This window comes from Euwallacea fornicatus, chromosome 5 (assembly GCF_040115645.1).
Source record: "Euwallacea fornicatus isolate EFF26 chromosome 5, ASM4011564v1, whole genome shotgun sequence".
NCBI classification, from domain to species: domain Eukaryota; kingdom Metazoa; phylum Arthropoda; class Insecta; order Coleoptera; family Curculionidae; genus Euwallacea; species Euwallacea fornicatus.
The window spans coordinates 3835696-3858542 of NC_089545.1; the positions used below are offsets into that span (position 1 = coordinate 3835696).

A 22847-nucleotide genomic window follows, 5' to 3' on the forward strand; every position below is an offset into this window, starting at 1 on the left:
TAATGTCTTTTACCGAGTTATGACTCATAATTTCCGTTTCATACGTGTGAAGTCGATCCAATGAGGGGCGCGAAGCAGTCGCTCATAGGAAATTCGAGGCATCTACATTCCCGAAAATGTTGTTAAATTTTTTTTCCGGCAATGAAGCTCTAGAGGTCGTAAATATCGATTAAGTAGGAAAAAACGAGGAGGATCCAAAAACTTCAAAGGCCTTCGTCCCATATAACCGAGCGTTCAAATTAGACGACCAGGAAAATTGTTGGAGGCCCCCAAAGCTTGCTAACAAGCTTGCGAATTGTTTCTCCTGAACGATGCGTTCTTCCGCTGCGTAGAGTTCCGTTATTTAAAATAACCCGACCATATTGCATGTTCGTGCTAAAGAGGCCACATCTACATAGATTATCCGTCTAAACGGGAGGCAATCTAGCAGGTCACAGCGTAAAGTGGTGAAAACTGAAAATCTGTAAGATGGAAAAATCTCGGAAGTTTGAACTTCGCGTCGCACTGTGACTTTCCCGTTATGCGTCTGGCTTCGTAAAATTATTTCTAGCTTTTTGTATCGATTCTCTGTGTCACATTTCCTCTAAAATGTCTGGACGAAGTCAAAGAATAAAAGTCGTAAATTCTGAATTTGTTCAATCCGAGGAAATTCCGAGACAGCGGACGGGTCATATTTATCCGCACAAGGGGTTCCCAAAGTATTCGGGTGCGAAGTATTCGGTGGCGAAGGAGACGGTTATTGTTTGTTTATGATTAGGTGACGATGGTGTTAGAAGAAAACACAATGCAGAAGCACAAAAACATGGTGTATGCATAAAAGTTCAAGTCTTGTTTGTCTCGTTTCGTGACGAGATAGTTCGCATAATGAATGTCTGGAGGGCTAAATTGAAGCAAGATGTTCAACTTTGAGTCTAAGTATTTCGTTGGTAAAAACCTATTGCGCTTACTTTACGTACCAAAATATGGAAAACTCAGGTTTCACCTGTGTTGTCTGTTGAAATCGCGACATTACTTTGTTGAATTTAAAATAGAAATTACCGAATCGGAACTCAAAGTGTGCCCTGTTCTTTTGAAAAACATTCAAAACATGCAGCTCCACATACCGCTTTAACGGTAATGCGTTTCAGAAACGGAAAATACTGGGTGGATTTATATAATTTGGAGTCAAGCCAGAGCTTTCAGTTAAATTTGGGGAAATTTGTACCATATTCGCTAACTCTCCCAATAAAATTCCATAACCATTGTAATAACAACTTCCAACATAAATAGAATAATATATAAAGATTAATAGTCGTGATAAGTCTCCAGCGTCACGTGGCATTGGTGTCTATGCCTCGCATCTTTTTCCATTCAATCAGAAAGTCAAAACTTCATAAATACCTTAGACAACGACAGATTGATGAACGTCAACTTCTACTTCACATACTTCATGTGTCATTCGTCATGCGACACGCATGGTTCGCGGTTTGTGTTCCCTAACAAAACACCGAGTGTGCAGCTCAAGGTTGAACGTTGGCATTCCTGCACAATCTCATTGTTGCGATTTTCCTGGATATACCAAAGTTTTTATAATTAGTCTAATTATTATGGACTACTCATAAATAAAGGGCCATATTTCATAAATTTTAATAAACCCAGCCGTCCGAAACCCACGAGAATGAAAGAAGCTCCTCAAGGGATTCAGAGAAAAGGGTTTAGGTACGATTCTGTTCTTCCTCTATTTAATTTAATTCAAAATACCTGTTCATATCTCTTTGCCTCCATAAGATAATAAAGGGGAATGAAGTAATTTGTCCCTTTTGCAGAATACCATTTTCCTCGAAACTTTTGCCTTATGATGCAAGAATATTAAATTCACAAATTACTGACCGGGAAAAGTTACTTCAAGAAAAGGAAGAAACGGTTAAAATTCATATGTAATTTATTTTCATTTGAATCATACATATATTCAATCTGAAGCTCCACATCTATTATTAAATAAAAAATTTATAAAAATCCAATTAAAATGCTGGATTATGTTGTATTGGTCGGATTAAATTCATTTATTTTCTAAGCTGAGCAATCATTTTGAACTGCGTCATATTTCGTTTAGGCAAGCTTAAACGGCAGTATTAAATGGAGTGGACATCCTAAACAAACGATATTTTCGAGGTTAATTTAGTTTCCATGAATTCAATTTTAGAGAGGTGCTCTGAAACAACTTAATTAAGTCTGTTTAGTTCGACGAGATTTTTACCTCAGTGCAGTGTTACAAATTGGTCTCATGAGGTTTACGCTCGTGTAAGTCCATACTTTATTGAAAACGTTTCCTTTTATTCAAATTTAACTATTCATTTTCACACACGTAAAAAGTACATGTTGAAACTGTAGAAAACAACGATTTTTATGCTGATATACCTCAATTAAGAGTTATGATCCCACGGGCACCAAGTCAACACCCCTATAAAATGATTTATGTTGATGTTGTCGTTCTAATCAACGCTTTCCGGTCAAGATTGGGACTTCTACTAACTCCAAACTTAACTTACTCTTTTTTCGGGATGGATATCAGTTACACAAGTTGTAGTATTAAGATAAAGGAAGAAATTCCAGTTCTCAAGTACTAGACACTATTCAAAGTTTCCAAAGAATTCCTTGGCATTATCTTTATTAGGGGAACGTACGATGCCTTGTAATTCTGTACCATCTTCATAACTCTTTAGTATTATTTACCGAATTGGATTCAGCGGCGCATAGTCTCTTAACCTATCACAAGTAATAAGAATCTGATAATCTATTACCAGAATCATGGGAGAGGTGAAGGGTGCATTTGTTATCGTGTGATGTAGCGGCACTGGCAAAATTGAATTAGAATTTACATATCTAGCCATTTTGCATCAGCTCAACCATATAGCACAATAGCTCAAACCATATTGGCTATTTTTAATTTCCTGTGCCCTCGCAATTACAGAACATCAGTTTAGTACCTAAATAAGGTTGTGGTTCACCAAGGAGCTGTTGTATCCCTTTGCCTTTTTTTTAGGCAACGTCTTCAGCTTGGAAAGCTGACACTTGAAAATTAGTATGTTTGAAGCTCTCCGCGTAGCAGTTTTAAGTTTCAAGAGGGCTAATGTGGATGGAAGACCGATTTGTCTAAAGGGTCGTGCCCAGAGCAGAGCAGACGTAGAGTTAAATTGAGAAGGAAGGGTTGATCATTAAAATGGATGTTTTGAAACGTACTCAGTATGCATACATAGAGGACCAAAAGTCCCGTATAAATTAGTTAAAAATTTAAAGAAATATTTTTCGTGAACATGCTGGAACAGGTCAAATATCGTTTCTAGTTGAGCATTTTTTGACGTAACAGATATGTATTCAGGGTTACTCATATGGTAGATAAATGTATATGGCCATTTTTTTCTTATAGGATTCCATGTACTTTATGGCGTTTTGAGTCCTTTGAAAAATTCCAAACATTTTATGTAAAATACCCATGTGTAAATTCAACAGTTTTTGAAAATAAGTACAAAAAAAAATTAAAAAATAATAACGTAAACTACTACAATCTAATGTATTAAATGTTCGAACTATACCCCGTTGACTTATTGACGATAAGCAACCGCAATTCAAATTCCTCAAGCACTTCTCTTATCATTAGAGGAGGTATTTGTTGTGCATTTTGAGTAATTTTATTTTTTAACTTTTCTATATTGTTCCGTTTATTTAAATACGCTCTGTGTTGAAAACCCCATAAAAAAATTCCATAGCAATAAAGTTAAGCGATCTAGGAAGCCCTCTGCATAATTTATTTGGGGTTCCATGAGAGAAAAATAAAAAAGTGCATTTATCTGCACATGTCTCTTACGTCAAAAAATGCACAACTAAAAAGAACATTTGGCATGTTCCAGCATTTTCACGAAAAATATTTCCTTCAATTTGTAACGAATTTATGTGGTATTGTTGGTCCACTATGTATAGCAAGAAGTTCACGTGACTTCTCTGTTGTCGACAACTCGGTTAAGATGGTGAACTTTAATATTATCTAGATATCGATATGATATTGAGTACGTTCCTAGTGCAAAGAATGCAACAGATTGGTTGTGGCCCCGTTCATAAAGTTTGTTTGATTACCGCAATACTACTACGGGAGTGAGTGCAACAATGCTTTATGTTATGTGTAGTGAGCAGTTGAAAACGAAGTTTTCAATTTTACTACCTAGTAATGGCGTTCAACTGGCCTCTAACCACTATTCAAACAGAAATAACATAAAACACAGAAAGTGTAAAATGCTCAAAGGTAGTAAACTAAACATCAGGGTAATAAAAGATGTGCATCTTCAAGGTGGGTGAAAAAGTGTTTGCCAAACACTATAGAAGTATAAATTAACCTGCGTGCATGTACAGTAAGCTCAGGAAAACTGCGCCACTCGTTTCGCTCTTGTCGCAAATTGCCACATTTTGATTTTAGTTAACGAATACCTGTAGCGTGCAACACAATAATATGGCAAGAAAAAGGAGATGTCACCCAACGAAAAATACAACCCTGAAGACTGCGTTTGCGTCATTATCGATTAATGTGGCTTGGAAGAAAATGTTGGGAGATCTGCAAAGAAATAATTTAAAACATTCTGAAACTTTAACACCCTATATATTTGTTTATATGAGGATTCCAAATATGTATGTGTGTTTACAGAGTTAAATTATATCACGATTTTCTAAGATTTCCAGGGAAAACGCAGCTGTAACATCCTGTATATGACGCGTCTCTCCGACCGAGCAACGTTATAGGGACGTTAATACATGGCGGTCTTGCAGTCAAAAAATTGGATTTTAATGGAAACTCGGCTGATTGTTTTCCGCCCGGTTATTGGTTCAATCAGCGCAATCCCAATTCTTTCTGGGTTTGAATAACCATAATAAGTATATGGTTTCACTCGTTAGATGCAAAGCACTCGAAACAATCAATCAGAGCATTATTTGGCTATAAAAAGATTTTTTTTACAACGACATAACAACATCAGGACACAATTTTCCAGAGATGCAAATCCGAGGACCCAATTTTAGGTGGATGATTTTAGGTGTGAGATAATTTCCCGTATTAAGTGCTTTCCTCTAACTACACTTAAAGTTTACCAGATTTTGTTAACTCAAACCTATTAGTGCCAAGTAATCTACTCACTGGCCCATTTATAAACTTGAACCTGGGGTTTTCCATTTAAACTTAACTGTGTGCTGACTGATCTTCTCACTTGGCCATTGGTTTCCTTTACTTGTACTTTGTATAACTTCGCCGTTTTGTCGAGATCATGAAATTATCTTTTATATTTTATACGTCACAAGTCGTTGCTGCCCGTGACTTGCGACTCATAATTATTATTTAATTCGTGACGTTAAAAGAAATAAAAACAAAATAAATATAGAGATTAAAAAATATAAAAATTTACTCGCTAAAGCGGAGGTCTAACTGCGAATGGGATAGATGAATACTTTTCGATTTTCAACCGAATGATAAACAAACAATTTTGATTCAAACGTCACAAAAACTGACTCGCTTTCCTTGAGACGTGCATAACACGATTTTGATATGTCGCTGTGCTTGCACCACGTATTAAAATTGAGTTTTCAACAAGGGAAACCATGCGTGAACGAAAAGTTTTCCGCACGATCGTGAAGAAATATATGTTCAGCTCAGCCTCATGAAGCACGAACACAAAACATGCAAATATTTGGTCCGGCCTTTGAGCTTCGGGAATCGCACAGTAAAAATCTTGAATGCAGCCTTATCAATTAAGGAATCTCGAGATCGTCTGGTTCAATAAACCATTTTTATCACGTCCTAAGAGGACGATATGTTCAAACATAAATTTCTGGCGACCCTCGTTTTGGTCCAGAGTAAAACGTCTAACAAAGAAATACTCGAAATAAGTGCAACCTGGAAAAAACCGAAAATGGATGACACACTTTCCACAAAATTGCTTCTCGGACCGTTCATCTGGAGAAATTGCCCTCAGACTCAATATTTGATTCGGATAGTTTCATTTGATGTAACGGTAATGTTCTACACATAAAGTCTGACTCAGATGCCGATCGGTCACTGATATATTTGCATTCAGTTGGTGCGAATTAAACCCCACGAAACATAAATATTTGTTGAAGCTTTTTTTCAATTTATTCTCCTCGCCTATCAATTCCGATTACATGTTCTCTGTTTCTATGGTTATCTAAACTAACCTGAACTAATTCGAACTTAAGGGAAAAATTGCGGTCGCAGAATGACTTCTTGAAGGACAACTTATTTGTTTCTTTCCCCGCTTAGAATGGAATCTGCCTTTTCAAACAACTAAGCGGAGTATAAAGGATATTTGGCATTAAATAAAACAGTGAAAGGGCGGAAACGGATAAAACCTTTCCCATTGGAATCTCTTATGAATGCCTTCGACCCTAGGGCTTGTCGGTGAAGGATTGAGAGCATTAACGGTTCGAAATTGAATTCATGATGCCGCTTAAGTTTGAGAAACAATTGCAACTCTGAGTAAACTGCCGTAATCTGGAAAATTGCTATTATTATCTGCATTTGCTCAGAACAAGTTTTTCAACAATTCACCGAGTAACTTCACTTTTATTTTTAATTTTCCTGTGAATTTAATAATAAAATGGATAGCGAAAACGACCTATGAATGCGGGATATCTGCAATAAAGCATCTAACGCGGGAAAACTGCGGGATTCTCAGCAGGTCCGTTCCACCTACTCCAAGAAGTTACTGTCACGAAGAATTCAGATATAAAGTGTATAAGATAGATGGATCAGGCTCCTGATGATCTTAGGCGTATGCTACCCTCGCTCTATCTGAGAGATATACGAACGAAACCTTCAGACAACATTAAAATAAATATTCAATTACTGGTAATTGAGCATTTAAATCATGCAAATGATCAGGGGATAAGTTCTGGCATCAGCAAAAACCAACGTTTTTAAAACAATAATTTGTTATGTGAATCTATTTTCGTGCTGCGTAAATCTTATTGCTAATGGTCATCATTCTCTTTCAACTTACATCTATATACTCAAAAAGTGATGCTAAAGGCCACAAGATCGATGTACTAGCAATGTTGCCTGGAAAATAATTTCCCCAGAAACTACGAAACTGACCTCTATCTTTTTCTCAACATTTCCGTGAATGCTATGCCCTTCCTAAAGTTGCCAGGGCTTTGATCTATTGGCCCTCAGACACATAAACTATGCCCTTTCCTTCATTTTGTTTCCTTTAATATCCTTCGCATTCCAGACCATTTTTGATTTCTTCACACAAAACTAAGCTTGAAATGTTGAAACTATGTGCGAAATGTTGTGTAACTTCGCTACGATCATTTAGTAATTGCGAATGTTTACTCGCGTGATTTTACGAATACCCAAATGAACCACAGGCATAAATTCTTCAAATAATGAAATGTAATGCAATAAGGTCAATAAAGTTTAAATCGAATTCCTAAATATTTCAATTAATAATTCCAACCTCTCTTCATTTTTCATAGATACTATTGTTTTTGGGTTTACTTGGCGAAGAGTTGTGCTCTACAGGAAATATCTTCGTCTTTACATTTTGTTCCGCCAATTCACCAAATTGAATATTAGACTCGAATATGTGCGGTATTCTAATTATTGAAATTGTAAAAGACGTGAGGAGCAGCGAATTGCGCTCAATTTTGAAAAAGTGTTTTGAAAAGTGATGAACTAGTGCTAAAATGAAAGCTCTTTGTATGATAATTCTCAAAAATGTTCAAAAATTTTCACACATTATAAACTGGCTCCATCTGAATTCTGTTTTTTAACCATAAAATAGATTTATATTTTCATAATTTTGTATAATATGACTCACATTTTCCTATTTCATTATGCGAACACTTATTTTCCCAGAAATGTATAGTCACTAATCACGTGTCTCATCTTAATTAAAAATTTACGCTACTGATGTTGGAATTTCCCTAAATTTAATTTAGGGATTAAATACGGCCTACCGATGAGCTGTCACCTCAACTTAAATTCCACATAGTTATTACAGAAGTCAATTCCCAAAACTAATCTCAATACACAGGACAAATTCCAGACGAGAAACTTACGGCGTTATTATTAGATACAAGTGTCAAACACAGAATATTCACAAACTCCTATAACTTTTCATGAAGTTCATGTGGTACATATCCCATGAAAAATTCAAACTGTTACTTAGTGAATTCAGTAATTAGTCCTGCAAAATTACATTATCTTGGACACAGCCTTCAATCCCTCGAGAATTTAGTTGGTTTGAAAACATAGATCTGCAATGGAGAAGAATTTATAAAAATCTTATTATTAGTACTCAACAGGGAATAAATAAAGCCTCCTCTCCTTCATGCATTCACGTTTGATGCTCGAGCAGCTGTAAGCCATTATGTGTTTACCCTATTGAATCTGGTATCTTTTTTCCAATTTGTATTTTGGATTAAAGCTCTTTATGTAACACTTTGATCTTCCTGAAATTTGTCGAAGTAATTCCTCAATGACTATGTAACTTATTCAAGTTTTCTAAATTCTCCATAATGTCTTCGACCAATTAGCAACAACTGTAATAATATTAAACAACGTAATTTTCATAACATTTGGAACGATGTCCTTCAGGATGATAATTCTACATTCCTAGTTTAATGCGCAAATTACTTTCTTTGATGAAAAGTTTCGCACCTACTTCAGTTTGTCCGAGACAAGAAAAATCGTTTCTCTTAAACTACGACAATCTCCATTCATTTAGCTAGCAATTTAGCAAACCCATTTTGATAAAAAAACCGACCGACATCATTGCAAAAAACAATATAATTGTCTATCTATTTTGAGTTTTCAATTTCAATTACCATTCATTTTTCATTCTGCTAGCAAATTGTGTGCAAAGTCGAGTGTCTGAAAATTTTTTTCCCTGGAACAATTTTAGAGCACATTTCAAAAATATACAGCGCGGAGTGATCAAACCAAACTCTCTTATAGCAAGGAAAGAATCTAATATTTTTCACAACTTCGTATATAATGATTCACATTTCCTCATTTTTTTATGGTGATTTGCGTTCGGCCCTTCATCTCCAGTTAACCTCGATTTGAACTGTCAAATACCAATCCCAGCGCTACAAAGGGCATAGAAATCCCTAATGTAGTCCCTAACCTGAATCAACCTGAACACCCGAACCAACTGGATCTCATCGTAATTTTGTGCGCTTGGTGGGGGTGTGGTGGGGGGTTGTTATTTGACATTTCAAAATGAGGTTAGCTGGATATAAAATTATCTCCAATGCATATTCAAACTTGCCCTTCCAAAACCAATTGGAATGTTTTTCGTCGGATCGGTCTCGCCATAAAATCAAAAGATATTTAGGGTAATTGGTTTTGGAATGAAAGCCCTCTGTATGGAATTTCTCGAATATGTTTACACATCATAAACTGACCCCGCCTAAACTCGTTTTTATAGCCGGAAAAATTCCGATTTCTATTTTCATAATTTGTGACATCATGAATCACATTTCCCCATTTTATAGCATGTACATTACAATTACTCCCGGAGGTGTATGGTCATTAATCGTATCTATCATCCCTATCAAACATTTGCGCTAATAACGTTCAAATTTCACCTAATTCAATTAATCCTTAGGATTAAATTCGGCCTACCGGCATCCTGTCATCTCACCTTAAATTCCAGACAGTTATTACAGAACTCAATTCCCAAAGTTAATCTCAATTCACACGAGAAATTCCAGGCGTGATACGCACGGCGTTATCATTAGGCACAAGTGTCGAAGTCAGAATAGTCGCAAACTCCGAGAACCGGTTTTCGCGAATACGCGCGAACGATGTTTAAGGGTGTCGGCCTTAAGGGTGCAGCACCACCTGTTCGCGATATGTGATCCAAATCATGACTACCGCATCGCCCGGGCTGGTCCAGGATGCTGAGTATACCAAACATCCCCGACTCCCAACGCATGCGGCACTTCTCAATCGATATTATTATAGCAATGCCACCCTTCGCTCTTAGATTCCTTTTTGGACAGTGACGGACTGGGACTAATGGATTTTTTCCTCGAAAAAAAAAAAGGTAGAGTATTTTTAATGATGGAGGTGATCAGAATGTGAGTGCTTGTATTATATTTTTGGGAAGGGTTGGGGTGAAGGGGGACACCGGTAATCATCAGAATGACCTCTATTTCCGTTCGTCCACGTTTTAAAGTTTTAATTACCGTTTTGGAGAAAAAAAATTATTGGCCGTCAATGCTACCGCGACACAAGTAGTTGAGATTTTTCAAGGGGGGGTCAAGTCCGAAAATCACGTTTTAATTCGAAGGAACTTACTGTAGATCAAATGATTTTCCCATAGTTTCTCATTTGCAGATTTTTATTCTGATTCGTGTCCGTTCGGATCCTGGACTCAATCTAATTTGATTTGGTTGCCCCGTTGGCTCCGGTTCTTATGTTCACCCGATTATGTAACTTTTGAATTTTATTTCCCTTCGTTTTTCACCATTATCAGAGCCCCGTCAAATTGTTGATTACGTCCAGCCAAATCGCACAAATCTTGGATTAAATCTTTCAAGAAATTGTTTACATCGCGACAGTATGTAGGCGTAAGCGCAAATATTAATAATTACCACTTCTTTGCGTTTCGCTTTATTATATTTTGTTTCCTTTATTCTTATTTGGGTTATGATATCAAGAAAGAGCAAGATCCTGGCTAACTTCATTTTCTATACAATAGCAACCTTTGAAGCGCCTCTGTAAAAAATATTATACCACGATATAAAGCTGCATTGTACTTTTGCCTCCTTCGTCTTTTGTGTTGAAGAAAAAAATGTAAAAAATAATAACTCGGACGATGATAATTTGCTTTTTATGAACACCTAACCGTCGCTTTTTTGCGCCGACTTGACCTCTATTATGCGATGATTATTGTGAGTATTTCTCATAACTTAATAATATGAATCGTGATATAAAGGAACCTTCTGAGGGCGAGATGAATTTTATTAATTCTCGGATTTTGCAAGCTCTAAGTCAGCGTTAAAGGACAAGATAAGGAATATCGCACGATTTTTGGAGTTTTCATTACTCTGGGATGTTGCTTTGACAGGCGAGAACTTTTGACCTTTAAAAACATCTAATTTCTTTTTTCGAACACTAAGAATTCGCACCGTGTGTTGTGGGGTTATTTTCGATTGGTTCGTGCTCGAGTTATCTAACATTCAATTTCCATATTGAGAACGATTGTGTTTTCAAATATTTCTCTTATTTCTTATCGAACATCTCATTTATCTATAAGATATTTAAATCCTTCATGCTGAAATTCCAGTATTCTAATTCAAATTTTGTCAAATTTTTCGCCAAAACCTATTTTATTGTAATAAGATTCTATATGTCCCAGTTAAAACGATTTTTATATGATGCTGGACCTTTTGCTCCTGTATTGCTATTCGGTTCGAAAAAAAGATGAAAGCTGTAATTAACACTCTTTGTTGAAAACGTAAGCGGAACCCAAACGTGTTTTATATTTTGTATACGAACTGCAATTTAACCGAAATGAACTCCTTTTGTGTACGCAAATTGTGCATTAGTTTATTTATGAGACAATTTTTCCTTTTTGTCATATGGAAGGAAAGCCAAACAAACACCACTGAAAAGAGGTTTACAGAGTGTGGATTTTTAAATAGGTTTTTGTTAGCTTTCCCATAAGAGCTTGGTGAATTTTTAATAGATTATATGATGTACGTTTACTCTGTAAAATGGGAACGTCTTGATATTCTTCACGAATAGCGGAAATATAGATGCTCTCAAACTCTCTTACATATGCAAAAAGACCTCTTTCTTTACGATTCTCCGTATGTTTGACCGTTTTCAATTATTTCACGCTATTCTCGGCTCTGCAGTGTTGAATCATAATAGTAAGCTTTCAGCATTAGTACTTGCATTCATTTATCAAAAAAGATAGATATGAGTTTAGATGGAGAGTGCAACTATAACCACCCAGAATAATCTAATTCCTATTATTATCTAAAACGAGTAGAAGTCCTTAGGGAAACTCGTATTTGAAATCAGTCGGCAGTGATCCCACGTACCCACCTTTCTCGCTTGCCACTCCAGGCCCTAATTTATAGCCGCAGCTCTCAGTAATCCAAGCCGAGTAGCCTTATTCCACATACCACCTCTTGGGTTGCCTTCTCAAATTACAATTTCGGCAATACAATTTTCTTTGATAAGAATATTGATTTCTCGAACATAAAAAAAATCAAAATAAAAAATCGTATTGATAGACACAGCAATTGTTCTCATTTGTATTTAATAAAACTGAACCAAAGCTACAAAATAGGTCGCCGCAGAGGCAATAATGGAAAGCAAAGTAGAACGTTTTATTTCCACAAAATTGGCAGCAGTGAACTTTATCACTTTTGTGTTGATATACGAGGACAAAGATTCAAGTTCTCTGTATTCTGAAGAATTGGGATCGAAAGTCTCTTGTGATTCTTGACAAGCTGCTAGGAGTTTGTCAGCTTCTGAGGTGACTGAATCGCAGGAAAAGGCGATTGCGCAAGGGCCAAACTGAAATAGAAAGTGGAGATAAATAAAAAATTGTAGGTACACATGCGCGATAGATCCGTTAAAATATGTCAAAGGACCGTTCAAGAACTGATGCGCGTCTGCGCAATACGAAGATGACAGTTCCAGCAGACTTAACCACGTTACGATTGTTTTCAGACTTTGGATTTTGTCGTTTGCTGTTTAATTATACGGGAAAGGTTAAAAGAGATTATGACGAGCAATTACAAAGAAACTGTAATAAAGCAGTTCTCACGTGACGCATGTGTACAAAACGGGTTATTTACGATTACTTAACGATTCTAGAACGGTTCGAAATGTATTGTCGAACTATACAGAATGTTCCATTTGTCATGGTTTGATATCTGCGAGGTCTTTACAGTTATTAAGTGCGTTAGATAGGATGAAAATTGCGACGCTCAATTTGCGAAATATTGAGAAAAACGCTGCTGTTATTACATGTTCTCCAATAAAAGTGCAAATATTTCTCTTTCCACCAAGAATGTCTCGAACACTTACGAAGACCTGAAAAGTATTAGCCAAGACAATCACAAGAGTCTCAGGCAACGATAAATACTTAATTAGAGAATTTTCGCTAACGTATACAAATTATGTTCATAAAAATACAATTTCAATCTCAATCATCCATTGGATATATGTTACCAACGGCCGATAAGCACAAATTCTATTGACCATTTTAGTTGAAATTGTTACCTGCGAATGAACCATTCTGGCCATCTTAATTTTAACAGTGTTTAAATACTTTCTTCTGATCTTACTCAATTTTCTTAAAGTTTTCATAAAAATCAGCAACGGTAGAGTAGTCATTGCTGAGAAAAGATGGAAAATTAACGCAGAGGCCACCGCAATCACCAGAACATTCAATACCTGTGCTTCAGGTAAATCATTTTCAAATCAATGGAGAGTAGAAGTCTGGCTGACATAAGTTAATATGAGCAAGCACAGCACCGTTCTAGAGTCTTTATAACAAAACTTATTTAAACTTTTAAGTTCGTCTAAATTCTCATAAAAAGTATTCCAATTATAGTCTTTCGGACAAGTCTTCAAAGCCAAATCAATTCTAACCAGTCCAAGAATTATGGTCAAATCGAATAGGAGTTCTAATACGATTTTCCTTATAGTGACACCGTGGTAATGTCTCAGGTGTTAAAATGATATTAGAAAGACATACTGAACATAGCAGCAATCAAAAGGATGACGTTGCTCGTTCGTGTGTAACGTTTCTGCTGGATTTGTTGATTTATTCTTGATCCAAAAAGTACATGCAATTGAGAAATAAATTATGCGAAGATACTTCCAGAGCGACTCTAAAGAACATTTAAAGAAAGAAAAATTGGAAAATATTACATTATTTCTCAACATAGTCTTATTTGAATCGGACACATTTTTTTCAGCAATACTCTAAGGCTTCTATGCTCTGTTTATAATATGAAGTTTCAAGTGTTTCAAAATAGGCATCTACCTCACAGTTCACTTTTGGCAAATCCCTTTCCAGTGAACAATTTTTTCAAGTTTAAAAATAGACAATAGTCTGAAAGAGTTAAGTTTAGTGAATAGGGTGGGTAAGAATAAAATTGGAAACCAAGTTGATTGATTTTGACTATTCGCGATGAGGAAAGTGTGAACTGCATTTAGACTCAGCCACCGAATATTGTACAATTTAGGTTAACAACGACATTAACAAAGTACCAGATTCCCCCAGAGTAAAATTCTTCAAATGAACGTAATGAATTAGTATAAATCAATTACCAATTTTTTTATGTTGGCAAAATCTCTAAAAACGTGGTCAAAAAACTCCTCCAAAATAAGCACAAATCAACGTAGCACCCTCAAACCTTACACCAAAACTTTTTAAGGTTAAGTTTTTGTAATACAGACGAGTTTTTAACAAAAAAAAATCACTATCTATATGTTAGGTAGGGTAGTTTTGGTTCTATCTTTATAACACATACCTACACGCAGTACCTTGGCAGTGTTAATGAGACCAATAGGGTTAATACTGACAATCGATCTAATTGCTATGTTCTCAAGTACATGCTATCGAAAGTGTCCATCTGGGTGATGGTAATTTAAATAATATGCTTTCTATTTACGGATTGAGATCAAGGACAGAGATAATGAAAGCCGTATTTCAGAATTTAAAACAGAGAACCGGAGGATCGAAAGATGGAAACAATACTTTTTGGCCATTCTCCACATCATCTAATTCATTACCGCTGCTTGCAATTAAAATGCTCACGGCTTACGAACTCTTATCTCTTTTAATGAGGAAATCGAGAAAAATACGAATATGAATAATTTCTTGTATCATATTTTGCCTCCAATATGAAGTAGTTTCTCATTCTCCCGACAACTCTTTGAATATTTGCATTACTGATGCTCGTTCTGAGTTATTCGGCACGACAGCGATCGCAGAAATGACACTTTCCGCGTAGTTTCATAAAAAAAAATTCCATCAGTAATTAATAGAAATATCATTCAGTGATTAAAGTTTTGTTCTAGCAGAAATTTTAGCGCTAAGCGCAAAAGCAATAACTACCACCTAGTGATTCTCAAAAGGCATTCATGCACAAAAAAGTTTAATCGGGAATGGCTTTGAATTTAAAAATTTAAATATCTGTGTCTAATGTAAAGTGTATTTTTTTCAGGGTTTTTATCGTATACTTTTCTTTTGTTTTTTTCTCATTCTTCAAAGCACCCCTCGGCAACTTTGGAGCACTCGTGCAATCCAAACACTTTAAGCTATTTATGCAAAATACCATTTCAAGCATCAGAACATTTACTTAATTACTAGATGATTTCTACAATTCTCCTTCGTCTAACTGTGACGTGTATGATACAAATGGCAAAACTTAATAAATGCAAGAGGTACGCTTTTAAGCACGCATCATAATTGACGATTATGGCACGCTGTAGCGAGCTTAAAATTTTCTGCATGATGCATGTATCCTTACTGAAGACGCAATACTAAAAACTTTCAATCCCGGCATGTCTAAATACATTGAGAAACTCATACCATACCTTAACACTTAAAATCGTCAAACAATTGTAACATTGAAACATAAAAAAATTGCATAACTTGAATTTATCAGAGCGCTTAACGCTCTTTCCCCGTGCGTTAAAGGCACGTGCGGCACTTATAATAGTTATTTATATAATAACTACCTAATGGAAGGTTTTATGAGATGAATGACTTTATGGCTGAGCGAGTTTGCCAACGAGACGATTATGTATGATTTGCATGCAACGATTTATTTACGCATTCATGATACTTTACTGAGTTCCATATTGTGTACATGTCCCATAAAAGTCTAACGTACCATCGACTATCGGACACTGCGTATATTTATTAATAGATTACAATAAAGAACGAAAATGTCTCTAAGTTCGAAAAGTAACTTTCACTAATTTTATGTTCTATACTTATAATTTGCAATTTTTGAAAAATATGTGGTTTATTTTTTATTCTTTTGCCTTCAGTCGCGCAATATTTCATTAAATATTATCCAGAGTAGAAATTTTAACTGAAAGAAATTCTGCAACTTAATAAATAAATGTTTGTCGCAAAATTCCTGAAACATGTTAATTTTTATGTTCAACGGTTTAAATTTCTTAATTGATGATAATGTATTTCCTTAACAAACAATTTTTCGAAGATAATTAATATAGCGAATTAACATAATTTTTATGCATGGGATACGTGGTCAAAATCCTGCTAGAAAAAAAAACCGACACCCTTTATACTTACAAATAAATGAAAAAGGTTAGAAAAGGTCAACAGGACAATCTCTGTTAGTGATATGTTCTTTACTACAGGATCTTCGCTACTCAGCAACACAGCGCTCAAAAGCACTGTTTCAATGGCAATTAACCACTGGAGGAATATCCCTAGTATCTGATAAGAAAAGATTCTATTAAAAATTTGAACTGCAATTTCTGTCTTAGTGTACACCATTCTAGCTATCTTAATATTTCTAATAGATTTTAGGTACTTCCTGCTCTCACATAGTTGCCGTTCAATTTCCAAAATCGTTAACAGCATTAGCATTACCATTGCGGTAGAATTATAGTATTGTAGGGCAGGTATCAGAACTATCACTAAAACGATGAAGACATCTCTTAGCTTCATATATATAACTTTAATGTGAATTACTAGACTACAAGTTTGCATCATATAATTGAATATGAGCATCCACAGCGCCATTCTGGTGTTTTTATAGTAGTACTCCTTCCGAGTTTTAAACACGTCCACGTTCTGATAAAGAGTGTCCCAGATATGGTCAGTCAAACCGGTCATCAGAGACCAAATTATTCTGGCTATTCCGCAGGTGAATGTTAAGTCGTAAAGGGCTTCTACTATGATCTTTCTTGTGGTCACCGCATGATAAGGCTTCAGTATTTTAAAGCGATAGTAGCAGGACATGACGAACGAGCCAATCACACCAAAAGGGACTATAATGGTTAATAAGTAATGCCTCAGCTTCGACTGTTTATTTCTTCTTGGTACTAACGCTAAGAAATGCACGAAATTGAAAAATAAATGATAGCACGTTTCGAGTTGGAGTGCCTTCATTTTAAAGGGGTCTAATGGCACAAAGAGTTCATGTTGGCCATCAATCTAATTGCTATACATTATCAAATTAAATGGTATCGATAATATCAAATTCCAGGCTAATAATTGAAAATAACACTGTATTAACTGGGGTAATGCTAACGACGTCAATAAAGAAACCGATATTGGGGAAACTTAGACAGGATGTTGCAATTGTAAATGTTAAGAATTAGTTTACGCCTTGAGCCTTTTTTTCATACAAATTCGAAGCCCAAAATTTTCAAAATTGTTCACCAAATTGTAATAAGTGACATCACAGGATAGGTTCACTCATTGGCCAATTGCAGGGGTACTTCAACTCCCAGATGTTACGTAAGAGCACTAGCCGAGGGGGAAAATGGCCCGGACCCTTTTGGTTAGAAAAAAAAATTCTAAGACCATTCTTCCCTACAGCGTCTCGGGACGCATTAGGTCAATTTCCAATATTATACCGGGTTCTACAGAAATATCGTTGTACCGAAAATGTCGACTTTTTTATATTTCGATCTGATATATGCTCCAACTAACATATGTGCTTCCGTGCTTTACCGGAATATGAGATCTATGATGATCGGCCTATAAGTCAGAGACGAACGGGAAACTAAACAGATACACAGAGGGGTGGAAAAAGTATAAATTTGTCGAAATTCGTAGTTAAGCGTTGGTAGCTTCTAAAGAATAAGCGCACGCCCCTGTGCTAGCAGAATTGAATACTTGGAGAAGTGATATAGAATGTGCCGTCTTTTAGAAGAACTTTGGGAATTTATAGCTCATAATCTCCCGGGCATAAAATTAGGGTCGTTTGAAAAATTTCTAAAAGCTTGAGCAAACAAATTTAGGACACTTTGCCAGCTCAGGATGGCTTCTTTTCGAAATCTAAAACGATCTTAGGCAATAATCACATGTTTCCATGACGTTCGACATAAAAAAAGTGTTCCCGTACCAAAATTCCTGAAATGCATTATCAACATGTTTTGTTCTGTATCTTTATCTGTACACTGCAAATCCTACGACTAGTTTCATTATCTTTTTGTACTTTCTTTAAAATGACCGTAAATACTGTAGTTACGGCTATAAAAAATGATCGTATACTAGTGACTAGGAACCGTGTAGTAAAACTATCTAATGTGTAACAAGTGCTTTAGCAGTATGAAGAGACTGAGCTGCTCACTCGAAGACTCGGATCAAGATGAAGAAGAGCTACAACAGGTAGAGATGACCATTTTTTCGTTTCTATTTCTTTGAGGAATCGAACGGCCACTGCAGTTTCCCTTCAAACTCATCTGCAACAAATGAAAAATCTAAACGTAAGGGAGTGAGTGTGCCATTGAGAGGCGAATTCATGCTCCTGAATTATCCTCTTGAATTAGAGCTACAGGGCCTTCACTTTCTCGTGAACACCGGATTGCGACGTTAAATTTTGAACGAGAACCCTTGCCTTCAACAATAGAGGATTGCAGGTGCGTATCGTTTGCCGATGAAACTCGATTTTATCTAACTTCCATTTAATGGAGGCTCAGTTTTGACACGGGGAGGAATTTTATTTGAACCTCGTACTAAATTAGTCTTCATTCAAAATGAGGCATTGAATGCCTGGTAATAAAGGTACCTGACAGATGTTCTAGAAGACCGTGTTGTACCGTTCAAGGTTATTCTTGGAGAGAACGCAACCTTTATGGATGATAATGCCCAGACTGGTCGCATGGTTACCGCTTTTCGTGGCGAGATTCAGATTGCGCGATTTGTCTGGCCTGCTCGAAGTCCGGATTTGAAGCCTATAGAGCAGGTTTGAGATGAGATAAAAAGACGCTTACGGAGACATGTTCTCCCTCCCTGAAATTCCAAAAAGCTTCGGGAAATGCTGGAACAAGAATGGAACAATCTTCCGCCAAATGTGACCCAAAACTCGATTCAAAGCATGCCCCGTCGTCTATAACCTGTTATTGCTACTAGAGGAGGAAATACTCGATACTGAAGTCTGCAAAAATTTTCATGTTCGGGAAAAATTCATGTGCTTTAATTTCATTATTTTTAATATATTCTGCAGCGAAAACAAAAATTCCTTTTCATTCGAGCAATCATGACAAAATCGCTACATAAAATTAGTAAATTATGTTACGTGTGAAAAAAATTGGAATAAAGTATAAGGTAATAGATTGAATGCAAATTATGAGGTGACCCTGATTTTATGCTCAGGAGTGTATTTAGAATAACTAGGTATCTATTTGCTAATCCCAACAAGCCATTCAAAGCTTACATCCATGAACATTTCTTATTTGTTTACCTGTGCTAACAAATAACTAAGTTACATGAGACTTGAGAAAAGTGAACTTACCGAAGTTACGAACACCAGTGATGCCATAGTAAAAACTATTGTAGAAGTAAGATAGATCTTATGTAGTTCCAGTTGCGACTTTGCTAAGACAACGCAGCTCAGAAAAATCTGTAGAAGATATAACATCCATTGGCAAAATAAGATCAGAAGGATATAGCCGAACACCTCATTGAATATCTTGAGGGCTTTTATAGATCGATAAGCATTCCTTTCTGCTGCCCTCACATTTTTCTGAGCCACGAGCTCTGTTCGTGCCCCCCTCATCAACTCTCTAATTTCCAGTATGATCAGAATAATCAGGGTGGTCAAGTTCAGTGTGTAGCACATTCGTATTATAGGGTACAGTACCAGACCTACACCATCCCAAAAGCTGTAATGGTTGTAGAATTGACGATACTGAATGATACCTACATTAAACGAAATTACGTTATTAAAAACGTTCAATAGCACCGTAAAGCTGATATTATTGGATTTGTAAGGTCGCCTCAGGGCGGGGCTCAGAATCGAGTACAGGAGCTGCCATAAATTGGTTTTAGTGTAAAAGTAGAATATGAACACGAAGATAACTTGATCAAAACATTCAGAAAAGTCATGTAGGAAGCTCAGCATCTTTCTCCCCGTTTCGGTTTTGTATTCTACTTTGCTTTTTATGATGTAATTGATGCGAAGGGTCATGGTGCTTATGTACGAAGTAAAGATGACTGTAGCAACACATAGGGTATACAGGTAGTCTTTCCAACCTAAAGTCTTGCTTTCTTGAGGCATGATTAATATCAAGTTCAATAGTTTGATAAATAGTCCATGGAGGACTTGTTGGAACTTAAGACCTTGACGGAACGTCATAGTCACACAAGTTACAAGTGGACTTTCAGCTAGTAATTTTCTGTTTGGATATTTCATGACCAGGAAATTTTTGTTAATAATTGTATGTTGTCCCAAGACTATTGTAGGATGAAGTAATTAAAAGTTTATTGGGTAAATTTGAGTGGATATGTTACGTTATTGAACGTTGCCAGGAGCGTAACGGAGGGAATTTATCGGGAACTTGTGACGAAATAGGGGTCACATGGGTGACCTAAAAACTACGTTGGGGTGTCTGGCAGATAGCAGAAGTAGGACAAATAAACAGAAATTACGAGATGTTCAAAATCATTTTCCGCTACGTTTTTCAAGTAAAAGAGAGTTTCGCCGACTTCAAAATCTTATATGAGCAAGCATAACTCTAGGAAAAATGACAAACGTGTGTAAAGACCCAAATCTTCATGAAAACTAAATATGCAATACTATTCATGACGATTTTCCAGGCAAAGACAAATATTGTCTTCGTATTCTGCAACGTCCTATGGAGATGCACGAGAAAGCCCGACTAATTCGCGTTTATTGCTGCGGACCTATTTTGTAACCCAAATTTGCATTTAGGAAAATTTCTGATGAGAAAGAGACAATTTCCATCCTTCCCGGGAAAACATAAATTTGCTTCTAAATTTATTGCTTATAATTTACGCTAATCTCAGTTTTTTTTATCCTAGTACAGTTTTTGTGCATTTATGCACGACGAATGGTATAATTGTTGTCAAAGGCAAATGCTGTCGATCTATTTTTGAATCTTCGAAAAATTGCTTTTTTGTAGTATCGCGCATCACGCAAACTGTTTCATCGGGGATGATGGCCTTCTTTATATGCTCGTTCAAATAATTATATTTTTAAGTCAATGTTTGTTGAGGATCTTTAAATTTTCCATAGCTGTAATTTTTCCAAATTTCATATTTTTCCCTATTCGTAATAGTTATTTTCCTGTCAAGTGCAGAAAGTGATCCCTTACTGCATACTGATCCCAGGAAAACGAACAACGTTAAGCGTAATTCAGACACCAATTGAGTGCGATAAAGACACTTTTGCACCTCATAATACAATATTTTTCTACCTAACTTTAGGTTGTGTACCCTTTTCTTCCGTGGGTAATTCGTTTTACGTGCGGTAAAATTTTTTACCATATATACTCATGGAGAAATTATTTTTAACGTTTCATTCCACATGAGTGCTCTAAGAGTAAAAATAAAAACATGAAACGGGTAACGATACACCCTACCGATTCGCATTGCAATCCAAATGACTATATGAATTATGAAGTAGATCCTCCTAGCATTAAAAGGAATTTTTAACGATTTCCTAGCAAGCCTACTAACTATCCCTATTCAGCCAACAAATTGCTTCATAATACATTTATGAAGTGCATATAGTTTAAGCGGTAGGGCCGGAATGGTTTTAAAAGTTTTCGAAATGGGGAAAACAATAACGAAATGGGGGCGCATAATTGGTATGCAAAAGACATGATGTCCTCAGGAAGTTTTCAGCACTTTATGATTATTCTAAAAAATTCATAAAAGGTTTTAAACGAAATAACTGTGAATGCGAGGTGATAAAATAAAACTTAAACACATCAAGGGTGACTGAAAAGAGAAGTTGTTTATGATCGCTACAGTATACCGGGTGTCTTATAAGTGTTTCATTATACGGCACGAGGAGATAGTACATTGAATAATAATGTGGTTTCCCATATAAACCACATTCCAATAATGGTTCATTAGGACGATATAGGGTGTTAAATTTTGATTTAAAAATTCAATTTTTATTAATATCTTCCAAACCGCGTGAGATATACAAATGAATTTTGGCATGTTTGATTGTTAATTTAGACGCATTTATTCATGCAAAAAAATTATTTTTAATTTCGTCAGTAGCGTCACACGGACACATCTTAACATACTTTTTAAGAAAAAATGCTACGTCACTACTTTTTGTGAAGACAAAAATTTTTTTACACATTTCATTTCATTTAGAAGAAAAACGCCCACCCGACTCTTTTTCATCCGACGCATTGTTCGCCAGTAAAAACTAAAACAGTCTACATGCACGACATTCCCTAAATAATTTTCATGTTAAATGTGTTCTAAGTATTATTTATTTGCTTGAAACGTACAGAAACTGATCAGTTTTGGAGGCCACTTTAGTCAAGACATAATGGTGCTCGTCTGTTCAATAACAGGGCATCAATGAACAAGCGCCAGATCAAAGCAGATTTCACACCTTAAATATTTCAACACGTTGAAATATTCTAGGTCTTGTGGATTTATGTGTAGGCGACCATCGCCCTTGCTAGCAACTCCTCTTCACTGTCAACAGATCTTTCATACACTAAATGTTTGATGCGACCCAAAAAAAAAATCAAGAAGGTTCAGATCAGGGAATCGCGCCGGCCAATTTACTAATCTTCCTCTGCTACTCCAGTGATTAGGTATATCTGGGTTGAGATGTCGCCGGAC

The 22847-nt window shown here is 36.1% G+C and overlaps 1 protein-coding gene across 1 annotated transcript in view; it reads right to left on the bottom strand.

Moving 5' to 3' along the window:
* The window catches only part of Nlg2 (Neuroligin 2), a 172584-nt gene extending 162681 nt beyond the window's left edge, over positions 1-9903 (bottom strand). The window contains exon 1 of the mRNA XM_066282877.1: positions 9687-9903. The gene's annotated coding sequence lies outside the window, so the exon portion shown is untranslated. The remainder of the gene's footprint in view (positions 1-9686) is intronic.
* Positions 9904-22847: the final 12944 nt, after the last annotated feature.